The following is a 24,608-nucleotide window of genomic DNA, read 5'->3' as shown; positions in this document are numbered from 1 at the left end:
TTCACGAATCACTTTGATTTTTGATAAAGCGATTTGCATTCGCTACCTTCATCACGACGGTAAAAGTTTTTTCAGGGGCAAGTCCATGTTTCTTGGGAAAACAGACCGAAAGGAAAGCACGATAACTCTCGAATTGTTCAACCGATTTGGTCCAACATTTAGTCTTCGTCATATTATTTCCAAACTTAGTTTCATGGGCAATACCGGTCCACAACTTTCGGTACATCTCCCCAATATTTAAAAAATTTCACTAAAATGCTAGGACGATATCAGTTGAATGCGGCAACCAATTTGGTCCAAACTTTGGATCTCCTAATATTTTATCAAAATTTAGTTTAACTTCTAAAATGGCCCATATCGGTCCTCCCTAAGGGTACCTGCCCTGCAGTTAATTCCTAATCCACATTTTTGTCGGCAAATTCAAATGTCCAAAAAGGGACACAAAATTCTGAAGAGAGAGGTGAAAGTTTCGGTTCACATTGGCTGAGGGTATATATCTGTCGGCAAAGCCGACTGACAGTTTTTTACTTGTTATACTCTACACCACTATGTGGAAAGGGTATTATAAGTTTGTTTTGGTAAAAATTCATGTAACACCGCGAAATATTCGTCGGAGACCCGCAATGTGGTATACCAATCTTCATATCTCGACGAGATAAAGCGATTTTGAGATGTGTGTCCGTCCGTCCATACGTCCGTCTGTCCATTATAAATTGTAATCAAACTCCAGGCCGCAATTATGGGCCGATCATCACTAAGTTTTGTATGGAGGTCGGGTTCAGACCAGAATAGATCCCTATTTTTATTGGTGATGATTGTGAAATATTAAGCGGGTGAAATGGACCAAAAACATAATTTTTATCCGATTTTGTAGCTGCTCTGTAGGTCGCAATAATAGTCCGATCAACGCGAAATTTTAAATAAGGTAAGAGTATATGACGAAGAAGAAGCTTTCAATTTGAGATGATGATCAGATAATATTTACAGGGTTAAATGGACCACAAATTTTGTGTGAAAATTGTGAAAATTATTAATATACAGCTTATATCTTTATTCTTGGAAGACATATTCCGGGTAGGTAAGCTATACTTGGAAAATAAACTTTTGACCTTTCTATTGATACCAATTGTGTTGTTGTACATGATAAGATAACAGAGTTACAGCCGTATATATCCTAGAGGTCGCAATTATAACTCAATAGTCACGAAATTTTGCAAGAGGTAAGTCTTAAGGTCGAAGAAGGTGCCTACAATTTTGGATGATGATCTGATATTATTTAGCGGGTAAAATTGACCATTACTTTTGTATGAAAAATATAAACATTTTATTTGTTTTGTTTATTGTTGAAGATTCAATCTAATTTTCGATTGCTTGAGTGGAGTATTCCCCCATTGGCTCAACTTCATTTATTATTTATTACCCTTTATTACAGAGAGTAATGTTTTTCAAAACGAACTGACAGTGTTGCAAAATTTTACTGATCGCTACCAATATCATGATTTCATCCCGGCGAAGGGAATTATCAATTGGCTTCTCAGTTTTTGAAATGATGCCTTTTTAGCGAAAAACCGAACTCTTTAAGTGTCTAGTATTCTCATATGAATGAGAATCACACTCACTTTTCGGCTTTTCCAAAGAAACACCAAAATCAAAATATTTTGCAACATGTCAGCACGTATCAACTAAGAATTCTTCTAATTCTGTGAGTTGAAAAAAACACCAACACAGTTGCCTGTGAGGTTGTTATTAGAATTTTGTTTTTTTTTGTTTTTAACAAAGCTCCATTCGCCCGTGCCTCGGCTGTTTTTTGTTTGTTTTGTTTATTGTTGAAGATTCAATCTCATTTTCGATTGCTTGAGTGGAGTATTCCCCATTGGCTCAACTTCATTTATTACCCTCTATTATCCTTCGCCCTTCGCCGGGATGAAATCATGATATTGGTAGCGATCAGTAAAATTTTGCAACACTGTCAGTTCGTTTTTAAAAAAATATTACTCTCTGTAATAGAGGGTAATAAATGAAGTTGAGCCAATGGGGGAATACTCCACTCAAGCAATAAACATTTTATATTTGGTCCACATTTTAATTTCTGGAGGGCTTATACCGCCAAAGTAGCCTACATATGAAAAAACAACGACTGACCTTTCCACTGATACAAATTGCAATAATGAGTTTGGTAGATAACGGGGCTACTGCCTAATATGAAGTGGGTTTTCTGTAGTGAACCACATTTTCCTCCCATACTATAATTGTCTCTATCATGACAGAGAATCTCCCAGTTTGTGCATTATTGCGAATTGCGTGGAGCACAGACGTAGTAATTGTCCAATTGGATTTTTTATACATATTGCACCTGTTAAACAAAAGGGTAATAACTAAAAATTTTAACTTTTTATTATGAAAATGAATAACCCTACCCACTGTAAAAATCTGCCATTTCTTTGTCTATTCTTTCGTCAAAAATACCGCTATTTCACTTTCCATACCTATGTACCAACAGTTTTTGTCTCTACTGAAAAATAGAAAAGTTTGAGTTACTACCTTTTGGTTGAACAGGTGTGATATATTGCAACATGGGGTCGCCAAAATGTACTCGGTGTCGCTACCGTTAAAGTTTTTTTGAAATATTAATTTTGGTGAAGGTGAAGGCACTCACTGACCTCGTCCTGGCGTATAATTTTGGGATTTATACATACAACAATTTACCGCCAAGTCCGAACGGCGTGCCCTAAGTCAACACTTGTAGAGAAGTTTTTCATGGCAGAAATACTCAGGAAATGTCGTCAACATTACTAAGGGGTATTTCGCCACCTTTGATCGATTCCCCGACCAGGTAACTTCAAACGGTGAGAAAATACCCCTCAGTAATGTTGGCGACATTTTATGAGTATTTCAGTCATGTAAAACTTCTCTACAAGTGTTGGCTTAGGGCACGCCGTTCGGACTCAGCGATAAACTGTAGGTCCCCATATCAGGAAATATGAATCGGGGTGTACTCATTGATATAAGAGAAGTCTCCTTTGTCCTTTATTAGATGTTTGTGGAACAATTATTATATTATTACTTAAGCTTGATGTGATAAGGTGGCAGAATCCACAAAGTTATTTCTTACAATAAGTTTATTTGTTCCATAAATGAATTTTGATTTGCTGAAAGCTAATTTACAGGGGTAGTGGTGTAGGGCATCACATGGTCGGCCCCGTCCCACTTTAGTCTTTGCTTACTTGTTTTTTTTTCTTAAATTGTTCGTTCCTCTTTCACAATATGTATGTCCGTATGTTAATTTGAAATTTTGTCTGTTAGGGGTAAGATCATTTTAATATTAATTTTTAAATGATTTCTCGTTAGAGTCGAGCTTAGTGACCGATGATTTTTTGCAAGTGACATGTTTCGCTGTTGGTAGCAGCTGATCAGACATATCGGCTGTGGAGTGGCTTCTCTGTCATCAAACTTTTCATTTCTCAAATGCAAGTTGTTTTTACAATGATGAGCTTTTTTCAAATTCAACCTGTATGACTTTCCGCGCAGCCTTCGGAAGTTGTGTGTTTGGCTCTGAACGCTAACACGCCGAGAAAACACTTTTTCTTATGTTTTTTGTGTTGCACTGTGTTATTAATAAATCAAAGTCAATATGATTTATATGTGAATAAGAACTTATATTAAAACTTGTCTTAAGATTAGTCAAATGCAAAGAAGATCTCAATTCAAAATGAAATAATCTTAACACTTGTTTGCATTGAATTAACCTTACCTCGTACAATGTTTGTTATTCCAAAAATCTTTGAATAGAAGATATGGACTTATGGACGATAAATAAATCGCGATATTTGATGCAATGATTGGGTATAATTATAGTTATGTACCGGTCATAACTTAAAAACGACTTCTTCGAGATTTTTTAATTGGGAAGTCAATCAATTTCGTAGACAACGGAAACTGCATACTCAGCAAAATCGTTTCTTTTTTGAGTTCGGGCAATATTTGGGTTGTAGACACACCACAATTTATTACAATCTTATTTCTATTTATTTATAGAGAGAATTACGATCATTACTTTCCTACATATCTAAACCTCAAATACCAAAATCAAAATTATCTTTTATAATATAATATCTTCATTTTGATTAATATCCGGGTAGTGTCTGGCACTGTGATTGTCTAAACTTCGCAAAAAAAAAGTTTTTTGTTTCTGAAATTTTTCTCCTCAACCTGAATTGCATTTCTCTGTAATTATTTTCAGATTACCTAGAAAATCAAACAAATTACATGGAATTATTCACAAAGCTGAATGCCGCTCAACGTTTGTTATTTACTATTGAATATGGCTTTTTTTCTATGTATTTCGTATAAGCTAAATAAACTCATATGTGTACATTGGGACGTAATGAACAAAAAGGAATTTTAAAAGTGTCAGTAGTCTTTAACGACTAAAATGAAAATGCAAAAAAATAAATATTTTATATTTTATATTTTATATTTTATATTTTATTTTTTATATTTTATATTTTATATTTTATATTTTATATTTTATATTTTATATTTTATATTTTATATTTTATATTTTATATTTTATATTTTATATTTTATATTTTATATTTTATATTTTATATTTTATATTTTATATTTTATATTTTATATTTTATATTTTATATTTTATATTTTATATTTTATATTTTATATTTTATATTTTATATTTTATATTTTATATTTTATATTTTATATTTTATATTTTATATTTTATATTTTATATTTTATATTTTATATTTTATATTTTATATTTTATATTTTATATTTTATATTTTATATTTTATATTTTATATTTTATATTTTATATTTTATATTTTATATTTTATATTTTATATTTTATATTTTATATTTTATATTTTATATTTTATATTTTATATTTTATATTTTATATTTTATATTTTATATTTTATATTTTATATTTTATATTTTATATTTTATATTTTATATTTTATATTTTATATTTTATATTTTATATTTTATATTTTATATTTTATATTTTATATTTTATATTTTATATTTTATATTTTATATTTTATATTTTATATTTTATATTTTATATTTTATATTTTATATTTTATATTTTATATTTTATATTTTATATTTTATATTTTATATTTTATATTTTATATTTTATATTTTATATTTTATATTTTATATTTTATATTTTATATTTTATATTTTATATTTTATATTTTATATTTTATATTTTATATTTTATATTTTATATTTTATATTTTATATTTTATATTTTATATTTTATATTTTATATTTTATATTTTATATTTTATATTTTATATTTTATATTTTATATTTTATATTTTATATTTTATATTTTATATTTTATATTTTATATTTTATATTTTATATTTTATATTTTATATTTTATATTTTATATTTTATATTTTATATTTTATATTTTATATTTTATATTTTATATTTTATATTTTATATTTTATATTTTATATTTTATATTTTATATTTTATATTTTATATTTTATATTTTATATTTTATATTTTATATTTTATATTTTATATTTTATATTTTATATTTTATATTTTATATTTTATATTTTATATTTTATATTTTATATTTTATATTTTATATTTTATATTTTATATTTTATATTTTATATTTTATATTTTATATTTTATATTTTATATTTTATATTTTATATTTTATATTTTATATTTTATATTTTATATTTTATATTTTATATTTTATATTTTATATTTTATATTTTATATTTTATATTTTATATTTTATATTTTATATTTTATATTTTATATTTTATATTTTATATTTTATATTTTATATTTTATATTTTATATTTTATATTTTATATTTTATATTTTATATTTTATATTTTATATTTTATATTTTATATTTTATATTTTATATTTTATATTTTATATTTTATATTTTATATTTTATATTTTATATTTTATATTTTATATTTTATATTTTATATTTTATATTTTATATTTTATATTTTATATTTTATATTTTATATTTTATATTTTATATTTTATATTTTATATTTTATATTTTATATTTTATATTTTATATTTTATATTTTATATTTTATATTTTATATTTTATATTTTATATTTTATATTTTATATTTTATATTTTATATTTTATATTTTATATTTTATATTTTATATTTTATATTTTATATTTTATATTTTATATTTTATATTTTATATTTTATATTTTATATTTTATATTTTATATTTTATATTTTATATTTTATATTTTATATTTTATATTTTATATTTTATATTTTATATTTTATATTTTATATTTTATATTTTATATTTTATATTTTATATTTTATATTTTATATTTTATATTTTATATTTTATATTTTATATTTTATATTTTATATTTTATATTTTATATTTTATATTTTATATTTTATATTTTATATTTTATATTTTATATTTTATATTTTATATTTTATATTTTATATTTTATATTTTATATTTTATATTTTATATTTTATATTTTATATTTTATATTTTATATTTTATATTTTATATTTTATATTTTATATTTTATATTTTATATTTTATATTTTATATTTTATATTTTATATTTTATATTTTATATTTTATATTTTATATTTTATATTTTATATTTTATATTTTATATTTTATATTTTATATTTTATATTTTATATTTTATATTTTATATTTTATATTTTATATTTTATATTTTATATTTTATATTTTATATTTTATATTTTATATTTTATATTTTATATTTTATATTTTATATTTTATATTTTATATTTTATATTTTATATTTTATATTTTATATTTTATATTTTATATTTTATATTTTATATTTTATATTTTATATTTTATATTTTATATTTTATATTTTATATTTTATATTTTATATTTTATATTTTATATTTTATATTTTATATTTTATATTTTATATTTTATATTTTATATTTTATATTTTATATTTTATATTTTATATTTTATATTTTATATTTTATATTTTATATTTTATATTTTATATTTTATATTTTATATTTTATATTTTATATTTTATATTTTATATTTTATATTTTATATTTTATATTTTATATTTTATATTTTATATTTTATATTTTATATTTTATATTTTATATTTTATATTTTATATTTTATATTTTATATTTTATATTTTATATTTTATATTTTATATTTTATATTTTATATTTTATATTTTATATTTTATATTTTATATTTTATATTTTATATTTTATATTTTATATTTTATATTTTATATTTTATATTTTATATTTTATATTTTATATTTTATATTTTATATTTTATATTTTATATTTTATATTTTATATTTTATATTTTATATTTTATATTTTATATTTTATATTTTATATTTTATATTTTATATTTTATATTTTATATTTTATATTTTATATTTTATATTTTATATTTTATATTTTATATTTTATATTTTATATTTTATATTTTATATTTTATATTTTATATTTTATATTTTATATTTTATATTTTATATTTTATATTTTATATTTTATATTTTATATTTTATATTTTATATTTTATATTTTATATTTTATATTTTATATTTTATATTTTATATTTTATATTTTATATTTTATATTTTATATTTTATATTTTATATTTTATATTTTATATTTTATATTTTATATTTTATATTTTATATTTTATATTTTATATTTTATATTTTATATTTTATATTTTATATTTTATATTTTATATTTTATATTTTATATTTTATATTTTATATTTTATATTTTATATTTTATATTTTATATTTTATATTTTATATTTTATATTTTATATTTTATATTTTATATTTTATATTTTATATTTTATATTTTATATTTTATATTTTATATTTTATATTTTATATTTTATATTTTATATTTTATATTTTATATTTTATATTTTATATTTTATATTTTATATTTTATATTTTATATTTTATATTTTATATTTTATATTTTATATTTTATATTTTATATTTTATATTTTATATTTTATATTTTATATTTTATATTTTATATTTTATATTTTATATTTTATATTTTATATTTTATATTTTATATTTTATATTTTATATTTTATATTTTATATTTTATATTTTATATTTTATATTTTATATTTTATATTTTATATTTTATATTTTATATTTTATATTTTATATTTTATATTTTATATTTTATATTTTATATTTTATATTTTATATTTTATATTTTATATTTTATATTTTATATTTTATATTTTATATTTTATATTTTATATTTTATATTTTATATTTTATATTTTATATTTTATATTTTATATTTTATATTTTATATTTTATATTTTATATTTTATATTTTATATTTTATATTTTATATTTTATATTTTATATTTTATATTTTATATTTTATATTTTATATTTTATATTTTATATTTTATATTTTATATTTTATATTTTATATTTTATATTTTATATTTTATATTTTATATTTTATATTTTATATTTTATATTTTATATTTTATATTTTATATTTTATATTTTATATTTTATATTTTATATTTTATATTTTATATTTTATATTTTATATTTTATATTTTATATTTTATATTTTATATTTTATATTTTATATTTTATATTTTATATTTTATATTTTATATTTTATATTTTATATTTTATATTTTATATTTTATATTTTATATTTTATATTTTATATTTTATATTTTATATTTTATATTTTATATTTTATATTTTATATTTTATATTTTATATTTTATATTTTATATTTTATATTTTATATTTTATATTTTATATTTTATATTTTATATTTTATATTTTATATTTTATATTTTATATTTTATATTTTATATTTTATATTTTATATTTTATATTTTATATTTTATATTTTATATTTTATATTTTATATTTTATATTTTATATTTTATATTTTATATTTTATATTTTATATTTTATATTTTATATTTTATATTTTATATTTTATATTTTATATTTTATATTTTATATTTTATATTTTATATTTTATATTTTATATTTTATATTTTATATTTTATATTTTATATTTTATATTTTATATTTTATATTTTATATTTTATATTTTATATTTTATATTTTATATTTTATATTTTATATTTTATATTTTATATTTTATATTTTATATTTTATATTTTATATTTTATATTTTATATTTTATATTTTATATTTTATATTTTATATTTTATATTTTATATTTTATATTTTATATTTTATATTTTATATTTTATATTTTATATTTTATATTTTATATTTTATATTTTATATTTTATATTTTATATTTTATATTTTATATTTTATATTTTATATTTTATATTTTATATTTTATATTTTATATTTTATATTTTATATTTTATATTTTATATTTTATATTTTATATTTTATATTTTATATTTTATATTTTATATTTTATATTTTATATTTTATATTTTATATTTTATATTTTATATTTTATATTTTATATTTTATATTTTATATTTTATATTTTATATTTTATATTTTATATTTTATATTTTATATTTTATATTTTATATTTTATATTTTATATTTTATATTTTATATTTTATATTTTATATTTTATATTTTATATTTTATATTTTATATTTTATATTTTATATTTTATATTTTATATTTTATATTTTATATTTTATATTTTATATTTTATATTTTATATTTTATATTTTATATTTTATATTTTATATTTTATATTTTATATTTTATATTTTATATTTTATATTTTATATTTTATATTTTATATTTTATATTTTATATTTTATATTTTATATTTTATATTTTATATTTTATATTTTATATTTTATATTTTATATTTTATATTTTATATTTTATATTTTATATTTTATATTTTATATTTTATATTTTATATTTTATATTTTATATTTTATATTTTATATTTTATATTTTATATTTTATATTTTATATTTTATATTTTATATTTTATATTTTATATTTTATATTTTATATTTTATATTTTATATTTTATATTTTATATTTTATATTTTATATTTTATATTTTATATTTTATATTTTATATTTTATATTTTATATTTTATATTTTATATTTTATATTTTATATTTTATATTTTATATTTTATATTTTATATTTTATATTTTATATTTTATATTTTATATTTTATATTTTATATTTTATATTTTATATTTTATATTTTATATTTTATATTTTATATTTTATATTTTATATTTTATATTTTATATTTTATATTTTATATTTTATATTTTATATTTTATATTTTATATTTTATATTTTATATTTTATATTTTATATTTTATATTTTATATTTTATATTTTATATTTTATATTTTATATTTTATATTTTATATTTTATATTTTATATTTTATATTTTATATTTTATATTTTATATTTTATATTTTATATTTTATATTTTATATTTTATATTTTATATTTTATATTTTATATTTTATATTTTATATTTTATATTTTATATTTTATATTTTATATTTTATATTTTATATTTTATATTTTATATTTTATATTTTATATTTTATATTTTATATTTTATATTTTATATTTTATATTTTATATTTTATATTTTATATTTTATATTTTATATTTTATATTTTATATTTTATATTTTATATTTTATATTTTATATTTTATATTTTATATTTTATATTTTATATTTTATATTTTATATTTTATATTTTATATTTTATATTTTATATTTTATATTTTATATTTTATATTTTATATTTTATATTTTATATTTTATATTTTATATTTTATATTTTATATTTTATATTTTATATTTTATATTTTATATTTTATATTTTATATTTTATATTTTATATTTTATATTTTATATTTTATATTTTATATTTTATATTTTATATTTTATATTTTATATTTTATATTTTATATTTTATATTTTATATTTTATATTTTATATTTTATATTTTATATTTTATATTTTATATTTTATATTTTATATTTTATATTTTATATTTTATATTTTATATTTTATATTTTATATTTTATATTTTATATTTTATATTTTATATTTTATATTTTATATTTTATATTTTATATTTTATATTTTATATTTTATATTTTATATTTTATATTTTATATTTTATATTTTATATTTTATATTTTATATTTTATATTTTATATTTTATATTTTATATTTTATATTTTATATTTTATATTTTATATTTTATATTTTATATTTTATATTTTATATTTTATATTTTATATTTTATATTTTATATTTTATATTTTATATTTTATATTTTATATTTTATATTTTATATTTTATATTTTATATTTTATATTTTATATTTTATATTTTATATTTTATATTTTATATTTTATATTTTATATTTTATATTTTATATTTTATATTTTATATTTTATATTTTATATTTTATATTTTATATTTTATATTTTATATTTTATATTTTATATTTTATATTTTATATTTTATATTTTATATTTTATATTTTATATTTTATATTTTATATTTTATATTTTATATTTTATATTTTATATTTTATATTTTATATTTTATATTTTATATTTTATATTTTATATTTTATATTTTATATTTTACTAGCAAAATGCCCGCTACTTCGTATGCGGAAAGGGAAGAAATACAAATAAACAATATTTAATATGAAAATGGTAAACACTTAAAATTTTGATGTACCAATAGCTATTTTAATTGATGTTTAATTTCATTTAAATACTGTTCGTACACCTTTAGATCGAATTTAAAAAAAGGAAATACCGTATCGCATCCTACACGTCAATATTTTAAATTTCAGTTCACGTTCCACTACAACGGTGTGGGTAGTTTAAAAATTGTATCCACGTTTTCCAACCGAACATGTGATAGTTTCGGAATTTGTGATATCAAAATGTATTTCAGTATTTGCTAATTTGCGAAACCTCCTCCTAAAATTTCAAAAATTCCTGCTAACCCCTTTACACAATAACAAATTATATCAAATTCTGTACCATTTAGTACTTTTTATAGAATGCATTTCAAAAACCATCTCCATATCTTAGCCCCGCATACCAACAGTGACTCTAAGAACAAATTTTAGAATTCCACCCGATCCTACACCCGATACAACATTTACACTTCTTTAGTACTTTTCGTAAATATACCAACGTTACACACCAATACTCACCCTAACTCTAAAAATACAGATTCCAGCTCTGTCCCTACACCCAACAACAAATTGAGTACCATGATACGTATTTTTGACAACCACATCCCTCAACCCTTCACTGACGATTATACACAATAACAACAAAAATCTTAATTTCAAATATCAGGATTCCAGCAGTTTCTGTTCGTACCCATAAGTACGATTTTTCAAAACTCCCTCAATTCTTCATTTTATCAGTAATTTAAATTCCTAATATCAGGATTCCAGCTCTAAACGTTCAACCAAGTCTAAATTGTACGAAATTTAATACTTTTCGTACCCATAAGTTACACTGCAACTGTAATCGTAATTCTAAATTTCAGAATTCCAGCGCTATCCGTTCACCCAAATTTAATTGTATGAAATGTGGAGTCATTTAGTACTTTTCGTACCCATAATTACGAATTTCCAAATCTTCTTCAATCCTACACTCCAACAGTAACCTTAACTCCAAATTTCAGGTTTCCAGGCCTATCCTTTCAATCACTTCCTTATTGTACCAAATTTAGTACTTTCTGTACCAATAAGTACGAATTTCCCAAACTACCTCAATCCTACACTCCAACAGTAATCTTAATTCCAAATTTCAGGTTTCCAGCACTATCCGTTCATCTAAATCTAGATTGTACCAAATTTAGTACTTTTCGTACCCTTAAGTACGAATTTCCAAAACTACCTCAATCCCTCACTCCAACAGTAACCTTAATTTCAAATTCCGTATTCCAAATTTCAGGTCTCTACCTCTATCCTTTCACCCAAATCCAAGTTGTACTAAATTTAGTACCATTTAGTACTTTTCGTATACATAAGTACGAATTTCCAAAACTACCCCCATATCTCAATCCAATACTCCGTCAGTAATCTTAATTCCAAATTTCAGGATTCTAGCACTATCCGTTCATCTTAATCTAAATTGTACCAAATTTAGTACTTTTCGTACTCTTAAGTACGAATGTTCAAAACTACCTCAATCCTACACTCCAACAGTAACCTTAATTCCAAATTTCAGGTTTCTAGCTCTTTCCGATCACCCAAATCCAAGTTGTACTAAATTTAGTACCATTTAGTACTTTTCGTATACATATGTACGAATTTCCAAAACTACCCCCATATCTCAATCCAATACTCCGTCAGTAATCTTAATTCCAAATTTCAGGTTTCCAGCTCTAACCTTTCACCCAAACCCAAATTGTACTAAATTTAGTTCCATTTAGTACTTTTCGTACACATGAGTACTAATTTCATAAACCATTTCTTTTTTTAAAAACACCACTTCCCAACCTTTACTTCCATACCAAACTCCAAGTTTCTAGCTAAATCCGTTCAAAATATACAATTGGTACTAAATTTAGTACTTTTCGTACACTTAGAGATCGAATTTCCAAAAACCCTTTGGTATATCTTTCTAACTATCCATCAGTGATATCCATTCCAAATTTCAGAACTCTAGCTCTTGCCGTTTGCCTAATACAATGGGTACCATATTTAGTACCTTTTAGTACTTTTCGTACCCTTCTAGGTCGAATTTCCAAAAACCCAGCCTTATCTCACACCTACCCACCGACAGCAACCCACAGTCAAAATTTCAGCTTTCTAGCTTCAGCGGTTTCGTCTGGGCGATGATATACATGTCACTCACTCACTCACTCACTCACTTATCACTAAGCTCTTTTATATATATAGATATTTTATATTTTATATTTTATATTTTATATTTTATATTTTATATTTTATATTTTATATTTTATATTTTATATTTTATATTTTATATTTTATATTTTATATTTTATATTTTATATTTTATATTTTATATTTTATATTTTATATTTTATATTTTATATTTTATATTTTATATTTTATATTTTATATTTTATATTTTATATTTTATATTTTATATTTTATATTTTATATTTTATATTTTATATTTTATATTTTATATTTTATATTTTATATTTTATATTTTATATTTTATATTTTATATTTTATATTTTATATTTTATATTTTATATTTTATATTTTATATTTTATATTTTATATTTTATATTTTATATTTTATATTTTATATTTTATATTTTATATTTTATATTTTATATTTTATATTTTATATTTTATATTTTATATTTTATATTTTATATTTTATATTTTATATTTTATATTTTATATTTTATATTTTATATTTTATATTTTATATTTTATATTTTATATTTTATATTTTATATTTTATATTTTATATTTTATATTTTATATTTTATATTTTATATTTTATATTTTATATTTTATATTTTATATTTTATATTTTATATTTTATATTTTATATTTTATATTTTATATTTTATATTTTATATTTTATATTTTATATTTTATATTTTATATTTTATATTTTATATTTTATATTTTATATTTTATATTTTATATTTTATATTTTATATTTTATATTTTATATTTTATATTTTATATTTTATATTTTATATTTTATATTTTATATTTTATATTTTATATTTTATATTTTATATTTTATATTTTATATTTTATATTTTATATTTTATATTTTATATTTTATATTTTATATTTTATATTTTATATTTTATATTTTATATTTTATATTTTATATTTTATATTTTATATTTTATATTTTATATTTTATATTTTATATTTTATATTTTATATTTTATATTTTATATTTTATATTTTATATTTTATATTTTATATTTTATATTTTATATTTTATATTTTATATTTTATATTTTATATTTTATATTTTATATTTTATATTTTATATTTTATATTTTATATTTTATATTTTATATTTTATATTTTATATTTTATATTTTATATTTTATATTTTATATTTTATATTTTATATTTTATATTTTATATTTTATATTTTATATTTTATATTTTATATTTTATATTTTATATTTTATATTTTATATTTTATATTTTATATTTTATATTTTATATTTTATATTTTATATTTTATATTTTATATTTTATATTTTATATTTTATATTTTATATTTTATATTTTATATTTTATATTTTATATTTTATATTTTATATTTTATATTTTATATTTTATATTTTATATTTTATATTTTATATTTTATATTTTATATTTTATATTTTATATTTTATATTTTATATTTTATATTTTATATTTTATATTTTATATTTTATATTTTATATTTTATATTTTATATTTTATATTTTATATTTTATATTTTATATTTTATATTTTATATTTTATATTTTATATTTTATATTTTATATTTTATATTTTATATTTTATATTTTATATTTTATATTTTATATTTTATATTTTATATTTTATATTTTATATTTTATATTTTATATTTTATATTTTATATTTTATATTTTATATTTTATATTTTATATTTTATATTTTATATTTTATATTTTATATTTTATATTTTATATTTTATATTTTATATTTTATATTTTATATTTTATATTTTATATTTTATATTTTATATTTTATATTTTATATTTTATATTTTATATTTTATATTTTATATTTTATATTTTATATTTTATATTTTATATTTTATATTTTATATTTTATATTTTATATTTTATATTTTATATTTTATATTTTATATTTTATATTTTATATTTTATATTTTATATTTTATATTTTATATTTTATATTTTATATTTTATATTTTATATTTTATATTTTATATTTTATATTTTATATTTTATATTTTATATTTTATATTTTATATTTTATATTTTATATTTTATATTTTATATTTTATATTTTATATTTTATATTTTATATTTTATATTTTATATTTTATATTTTATATTTTATATTTTATATTTTATATTTTATATTTTATATTTTATATTTTATATTTTATATTTTATATTTTATATTTTATATTTTATATTTTATATTTTATATTTTATATTTTATATTTTATATTTTATATTTTATATTTTATATTTTATATTTTATATTTTATATTTTATATTTTATATTTTATATTTTATATTTTATATTTTATATTTTATATTTTATATTTTATATTTTATATTTTATATTTTATATTTTATATTTTATATTTTATATTTTATATTTTATATTTTATATTTTATATTTTATATTTTATATTTTATATTTTATATTTTATATTTTATATTTTATATTTTATATTTTATATTTTATATTTTATATTTTATATTTTATATTTTATATTTTATATTTTATATTTTATATTTTATATTTTATATTTTATATTTTATATTTTATATTTTATATTTTATATTTTATATTTTATATTTTATATTTTATATTTTATATTTTATATTTTATATTTTATATTTTATATTTTATATTTTATATTTTATATTTTATATTTTATATTTTATATTTTATATTTTATATTTTATATTTTATATTTTATATTTTATATTTTATATTTTATATTTTATATTTTATATTTTATATTTTATATTTTATATTTTATATTTTATATTTTATATTTTATATTTTATATTTTATATTTTATATTTTATATTTTATATTTTATATTTTATATTTTATATTTTATATTTTATATTTTATATTTTATATTTTATATTTTATATTTTATATTTTATATTTTATATTTTATATTTTATATTTTATATTTTATATTTTATATTTTATATTTTATATTTTATATTTTATATTTTATATTTTATATTTTATATTTTATATTTTATATTTTATATTTTATATTTTATATTTTATATTTTATATTTTATATTTTATATTTTATATTTTATATTTTATATTTTATATTTTATATTTTATATTTTATATTTTATATTTTATATTTTATATTTTATATTTTATATTTTATATTTTATATTTTATATTTTATATTTTATATTTTATATTTTATATTTTATATTTTATATTTTATATTTTATATTTTATATTTTATATTTTATATTTTATATTTTATATTTTATATTTTATATTTTATATTTTATATTTTATATTTTATATTTTATATTTTATATTTTATATTTTATATTTTATATTTTATATTTTATATTTTATATTTTATATTTTATATTTTATATTTTATATTTTATATTTTATATTTTATATTTTATATTTTATATTTTATATTTTATATTTTATATTTTATATTTTATATTTTATATTTTATATTTTATATTTTATATTTTATATTTTATATTTTATATTTTATATTTTATATTTTATATTTTATATTTTATATTTTATATTTTATATTTTATATTTTATATTTTATATTTTATATTTTATATTTTATATTTTATATTTTATATTTTATATTTTATATTTTATATTTTATATTTTATATTTTATATTTTATATTTTATATTTTATATTTTATATTTTATATTTTATATTTTATATTTTATATTTTATATTTTATATTTTATATTTTATATTTTATATTTTATATTTTATATTTTATATTTTATATTTTATATTTTATATTTTATATTTTATATTTTATATTTTATATTTTATATTTTATATTTTATATTTTATATTTTATATTTTATATTTTATATTTTATATTTTATATTTTATATTTTATATTTTATATTTTATATTTTATATTTTATATTTTATATTTTATATTTTATATTTTATATTTTATATTTTATATTTTATATTTTATATTTTATATTTTATATTTTATATTTTATATTTTATATTTTATATTTTATATTTTATATTTTATATTTTATATTTTATATTTTATATTTTATATTTTATATTTTATATTTTATATTTTATATTTTATATTTTATATTTTATATTTTATATTTTATATTTTATATTTTATATTTTATATTTTATATTTTATATTTTATATTTTATATTTTATATTTTATATTTTATATTTTATATTTTATATTTTATATTTTATATTTTATATTTTATATTTTATATTTTATATTTTATATTTTATATTTTATATTTTATATTTTATATTTTATATTTTATATTTTATATTTTATATTTTATATTTTATATTTTATATTTTATATTTTATATTTTATATTTTATATTTTATATTTTATATTTTATATTTTATATTTTATATTTTATATTTTATATTTTATATTTTATATTTTATATTTTATATTTTATATTTTATATTTTATATTTTATATTTTATATTTTATATTTTATATTTTATATTTTATATTTTATATTTTATATTTTATATTTTATATTTTATATTTTATATTTTATATTTTATATTTTATATTTTATATTTTATATTTTATATTTTATATTTTATATTTTATATTTTATATTTTATATTTTATATTTTATATTTTATATTTTATATTTTATATTTTATATTTTATATTTTATATTTTATATTTTATATTTTATATTTTATATTTTATATTTTATATTTTATATTTTATATTTTATATTTTATATTTTATATTTTATATTTTATATTTTATATTTTATATTTTATATTTTATATTTTATATTTTATATTTTATATTTTATATTTTATATTTTATATTTTATATTTTATATTTTATATTTTATATTTTATATTTTATATTTTATATTTTATATTTTATATTTTATATTTTATATTTTATATTTTATATTTTATATTTTATATTTTATATTTTATATTTTATATTTTATATTTTATATTTTATATTTTATATTTTATATTTTATATTTTATATTTTATATTTTATATTTTATATTTTATATTTTATATTTTATATTTTATATTTTATATTTTATATTTTATATTTTATATTTTATATTTTATATTTTATATTTTATATTTTATATTTTATATTTTATATTTTATATTTTATATTTTATATTTTATATTTTATATTTTATATTTTATATTTTATATTTTATATTTTATATTTTATATTTTATATTTTATATTTTATATTTTATATTTTATATTTTATATTTTATATTTTATATTTTATATTTTATATTTTATATTTTATATTTTATATTTTATATTTTATATTTTATATTTTATATTTTATATTTTATATTTTATATTTTATATTTTATATTTTATATTTTATATTTTATATTTTATATTTTATATTTTATATTTTATATTTTATATTTTATATTTTATATTTTATATTTTATATTTTATATTTTATATTTTATATTTTATATTTTATATTTTATATTTTATATTTTATATTTTATATTTTATATTTTATATTTTATATTTTATATTTTATATTTTATATTTTATATTTTATATTTTATATTTTATATTTTATATTTTATATTTTATATTTTATATTTTATATTTTATATTTTATATTTTATATTTTATATTTTATATTTTATATTTTATATTTTATATTTTATATTTTATATTTTATATTTTATATTTTATATTTTATATTTTATATTTTATATTTTATATTTTATATTTTATATTTTATATTTTATATTTTATATTTTATATTTTATATTTTATATTTTATATTTTATATTTTATATTTTATATTTTATATTTTATATTTTATATTTTATATTTTATATTTTATATTTTATATTTTATATTTTATATTTTATATTTTATATTTTATATTTTATATTTTATATTTTATATTTTATATTTTATATTTTATATTTTATATTTTATATTTTATATTTTATATTTTATATTTTATATTTTATATTTTATATTTTATATTTTATATTTTATATTTTATATTTTATATTTTATATTTTATATTTTATATTTTATATTTTATATTTTATATTTTATATTTTATATTTTATATTTTATATTTTATATTTTATATTTTATATTTTATATTTTATATTTTATATTTTATATTTTATATTTTATATTTTATATTTTATATTTTATATTTTATATGTTATATTTTATATTTTATATTTTTTATTTCATAGTGAGATGAAAGTGGAACCAGTACAAAGTCTGAAAATTGCCACGTTAAAAAGTCTGGACTTTGTCATGTTCCATTGTAACTGCTACATTGCTTGTACAATTCAAGTAGATGATTCATTTTCTTTGTGACTCACTGTATTTTTCCCTAGAATGAGACATTTATAAATAAAAAATTCATTGTAACTTAAATAATGACCAATACAACCCATTGTTCAACCATATGTCAGCATCTAGCCGCTCACTCATGACACATGTAAATGCTAAGCAAAATCTATACTCATCGCCATTATTATTATATCTGGTAGAAAATTCGCATTATTGCTATTGTTGTTGTTGCTTTTACAACGATAAAATTGAACAAAAATGACGCCATTCACGCGAATATTTGTATCGCATCAGTTAAAACGTTAAACGTTGAGAACAAAGCGCAGCAAAATAAAAAGAGGCATTAGAGATTTCACGCTATCTTAAAATGTGATCATTGATGTCATCTGTATTTTATTTTTCTTCTAAAAATGAATTTTAAAACAAAAGTGCACACGTGGAGGTATTTTTTTTTCATTATCGCACAAAATCCTAGAAAATTAATAGAATTAATTAGTATTTTTGGGGTCTTTTATTAATAACCTTATAATTATTTTCTCCATACTTCTGTCGGTAATAGTCCGAACGTTCCAAAAACTCCGTCTGTATGGTATTCTTCCAAAATAAGAAGGGTTATGTCCTTTTTGTCGGTGTGGACGGTGTTGATCAAATCTGTCAGTGGAATTATTAGGGTCCATTGTTAATTATACCTACCCCAACAAACATATAAAAATCTACGCTTGAAACTATCAAAACTTATTTTGTCACCTACGGTAATATTTGTTCAAAAATTAAGGATCCGCTGATCCACAGGTCCACCACTCCTTTCATTGTTTTTTTTTAATCTTTTTCACTTTTTACATACAAATTTAGTCGTGAAACCCGACTGATATTTTCATACATATATGTATATGAACTCAACATTTATACGTGCCTTTTTTCCTCGAGTGTATTCGACGATTATAAGCATATCCCCCCATTGTGAAATAAATTGCGCAATTACATATAATGTGCAATGACAGACTGACGTTCTGTCTTTGTGGTGTTTCTCATCATCATATGAATCGAAGTGTCGACAAATCACACAAACGAAAAAAACTATTTCGAAACGCAATTTATTATTTATTTGCTTTCATTTCTTTGTGAACTAGAAAAAAAGAACGCTCACAAAATACTAGATTCCGGGCGGGCAATGGGAAATATATCAGAATGTTAAGCGTGAAATAAACAAATGCCAGAATACACGGAACTATGCAGGAGGGATATACAAAAATAAACAATTAATCATAGACCAATATTGTTCCACAATGAAATAAGTTTTTGGGAAGCACTGAAAGTTATAATTAATTTGCCGAGGAGAATATGTACTTAAAGTGGCCAACTAGAAGGGAAACGTTAGTTGTGGACGGAATGTTAGTAAATTCACGAATTTTTTAAACTGTAATGTGTCCTTGATATTAAACTAACTTTATAAAATACCCCAAAAAATATGATAACACATATCAGGTTTTAACTGTGTCGAGGCTATAAGAAGCCCTTCTAAGTCGAAACCAAAAAGTCGAAGATTGCCACTGGTGAGAATTAAATCCCTTTAGTAGGTACAACTTCGCAGGAATCTTGTGTTTTTGCTAAGACGAACGGGGTTGCTGGTAAGTCCTCTACTGGAGAGACAGACATTTTACCAATGGGCAGCTTTATGCAGAACCCTATAGATCCAATATGGAGGCAGGTAGCCAAAGAAGTTTTTAGAAAAAGATTGGAAGTTGCTGTACTTTTGGAAGAAACGACTTGCCAAGTTTTGGCCAAACCGGATACTCAATTCGTATATCACTAGCCACGTTACTTGATGTCGCTAGGGTCTCATTATCTTATGAAGTATAACATTGTTATCAGCTGTGTATGAACCCTCTGAATCTCAACACTTCCTCTCTGCATATAAATCTCTATTGTTGTACCTTGTTAGTGTAACGTAATTAAACTAAGTGCCGCCACAATGTCTTGGGGAAAGGACCAATATGTCAACAATTGAAAATGATTGGGTATTCGTATGTTGTGTGGCGCCAGTATGCCTGAAAATTATTCTTGAATCACTGCAACCTAATTCTTATTCACCCTTGGTAAGGTGTTTTCTATTATTCTCATACGCTGATGATTTTTAGATTTTTTTCCTCAACATTTTTTCATGACGCTTTATTATTATTAAATTATTATTTATTATTATTCTATAGGTCTTCTTGACAACAGACGACCTCTTGAAGTCATATATAACCAACAGAAGACCTCTTGAGGTGTAGACAACAGAAGACTACTTGAGGAATTCTAAAGGCAACAGAAGACCTCTTTATGTTTTCTATAGACAACAGAAGAACTCTTGAGGTCTTCAACAAACTCAGAAGTCATTTTATGTTCTTTATAGATAACAGAAGACCTCTTAATAGCTCCTATAGACAACAGAAGACCACTTGGGTCATCTATAGACAACAAAAGAGCTGTTAAGGTCTTCTGTAGACATCAAAAGACATCCTGGAGTCTTCTATAGACAACATAATACCCCTCGAAGACTTCTATATACAACAGAGGACTTCTTGAAGCCTTCTATAGACAACAGAAGACCTCTTGAGGTCTTCTACAGACAACATATGACCTCTTTAGGTCTTCTATAGAACACAGAAGATCTCTTCAGGTCTTCTATAGACCACAGAAGACCTCTACATGTCTTCCATAGACAACAGAAGACTTCTTGGCGTATTCCATAGACAACAGAAGACCTCTTGAGGTGTTCTACAGACAACAGAGTACCTCTTGATGTCTTCTATAGACAACAGAAGACATCATAAAGTCTTCTAGAGACAGAAAAAGATATCTTAAGATCTTCTATGCACAACAGAAGACCTCTTCAGGTCTTCTATAGACTACACAAGACCCCTTGAAGACTTCTATAGACAACAGAAGACCTCCTGAGGTCTTCTACAAACAACAGAAGACCTCTTCAAGCCTTCTTGAGACAAGGACCTCTGTAGAGAACGGAAGACGTCTTGAGGTCTTCTATAGACAACAGAAGACCTCTTTAGGTCTTTTATAGACCACAGAATACCTCTTTATGTCTTCCATAGACAACAGAATACCTCTTGGGGTCTTCCATAGACAACAGAAGACCTCTAGAAGTGTTCTACAGACAACAGAGGACCTCTTGATGTCTTCCATAGACAACAGAAGACCTCTTGAGGTGTTCTACAGACAAAAGAGGACCTCTTGATGTCTTCTATAGACAACAGAAGTCATCATAAAGTCTTCTATAGACAGAAAAAGATATGTTAAGGTCTTTTATGCACAAGAGAAGACCTCTTCAGGTCTTCTATAGACCACAGAAGACCCCTTGAAGTCTTCTATAGACAACAGAAGACCTCCTGGGGTCTTCTACAAACAACAGAAGACCTCTTCAAGCCTTCTATAGACAAAGACCTCTGTAGAGAACGGAAGACATCTTGAGATCTTCTATAGACAACAGAAGATCTCTTGAGGTATTCTATAGACAACAGAAGACCTCTTGAGGTCTTCTATAGACAACAGAAGACCTCTTGAGGTCTTCTTTAGAAAACAGATGACTTCTTGGGGGCTTCTATAGACAAGAGAAGACGTCTTGAGGCCTTCTATAGAAAACTGAAGACTTCTTGAGGTCTTCTATAGACAACAGGAAACCTCTTGAGGTCTTCTATAAACAACAGAAGACGTCTTGAGGTCTTCTATAGAAAACAGAAGACTTCTTGAGGTCTTCTGTAGACAACAGAAGACCTCTTGAGGTCCTCTATAGACAACAGAAGACGTCTTGAGGTCGTCTATAGAAAACAGAAGACTTCTTGAGGTCTTCCATAGACAACGGAAGACCTCTTGAGGTTTTCTATAGACTACAGTAGACGTCTTGAGGTCTTCTATAGAAAACAGAAGACTTCTTGAGGTCTTCTATAGACAACAGAAGACCTCTTGAGGTCTTCTATAGACAACAGAAGACCTCTTGAGGTCTTCTATAGACTACAGAAGACCTCTTTATGTCTTCCATAGACAACAGAATACCTCTTGTGGTCTTCCATAGACAACAGAAGACCTCTTGAGGTGTTCTATAGAAAACAAGGGACCTCTTGATGTCTTCTATAGACCACAGAAGACCCCTTGAAGTGTTCTATAGACAGCAGAAGACATCATAAAGTCTTCTATAGGCAGAGGTCTTGTAAAGACAACAGAAGACGTCTTGA

At 16.1% G+C, this 24,608-nt stretch overlaps 1 protein-coding gene across 3 annotated transcripts in view; it reads right to left on the bottom strand.

The window, feature by feature from the left end:
* LOC141406407 (uncharacterized) overlaps positions 1 to 24,608 on the bottom strand; it is a 122,364-nt gene that overhangs the window by 38,008 nt on the left and 59,748 nt on the right. The window contains exon 1 of one of the 3 annotated variants that reach the window (XM_073991767.1): positions 3,752 to 4,247. The exons of the other annotated variants lie outside the window; for them this stretch is intronic. The gene's annotated coding sequence lies outside the window, so the exon portion shown is untranslated. Of the gene's footprint in view, positions 1 to 3,751; positions 4,248 to 24,608 lie in introns of those variants that run through there. 3 annotated transcript variants of the gene reach the window in all.

This window comes from Musca autumnalis, unplaced genomic scaffold (genome assembly GCF_047663935.1).
Source record: "Musca autumnalis isolate F117 unplaced genomic scaffold, ASM4766393v1 scaffold_5, whole genome shotgun sequence".
In the NCBI taxonomy this organism is placed as follows: domain Eukaryota; kingdom Metazoa; phylum Arthropoda; class Insecta; order Diptera; family Muscidae; genus Musca; species Musca autumnalis.
Note: the sequence above shows the minus strand (reverse complement) of the source record. Positions and strands in the feature narration are given on the sequence as shown.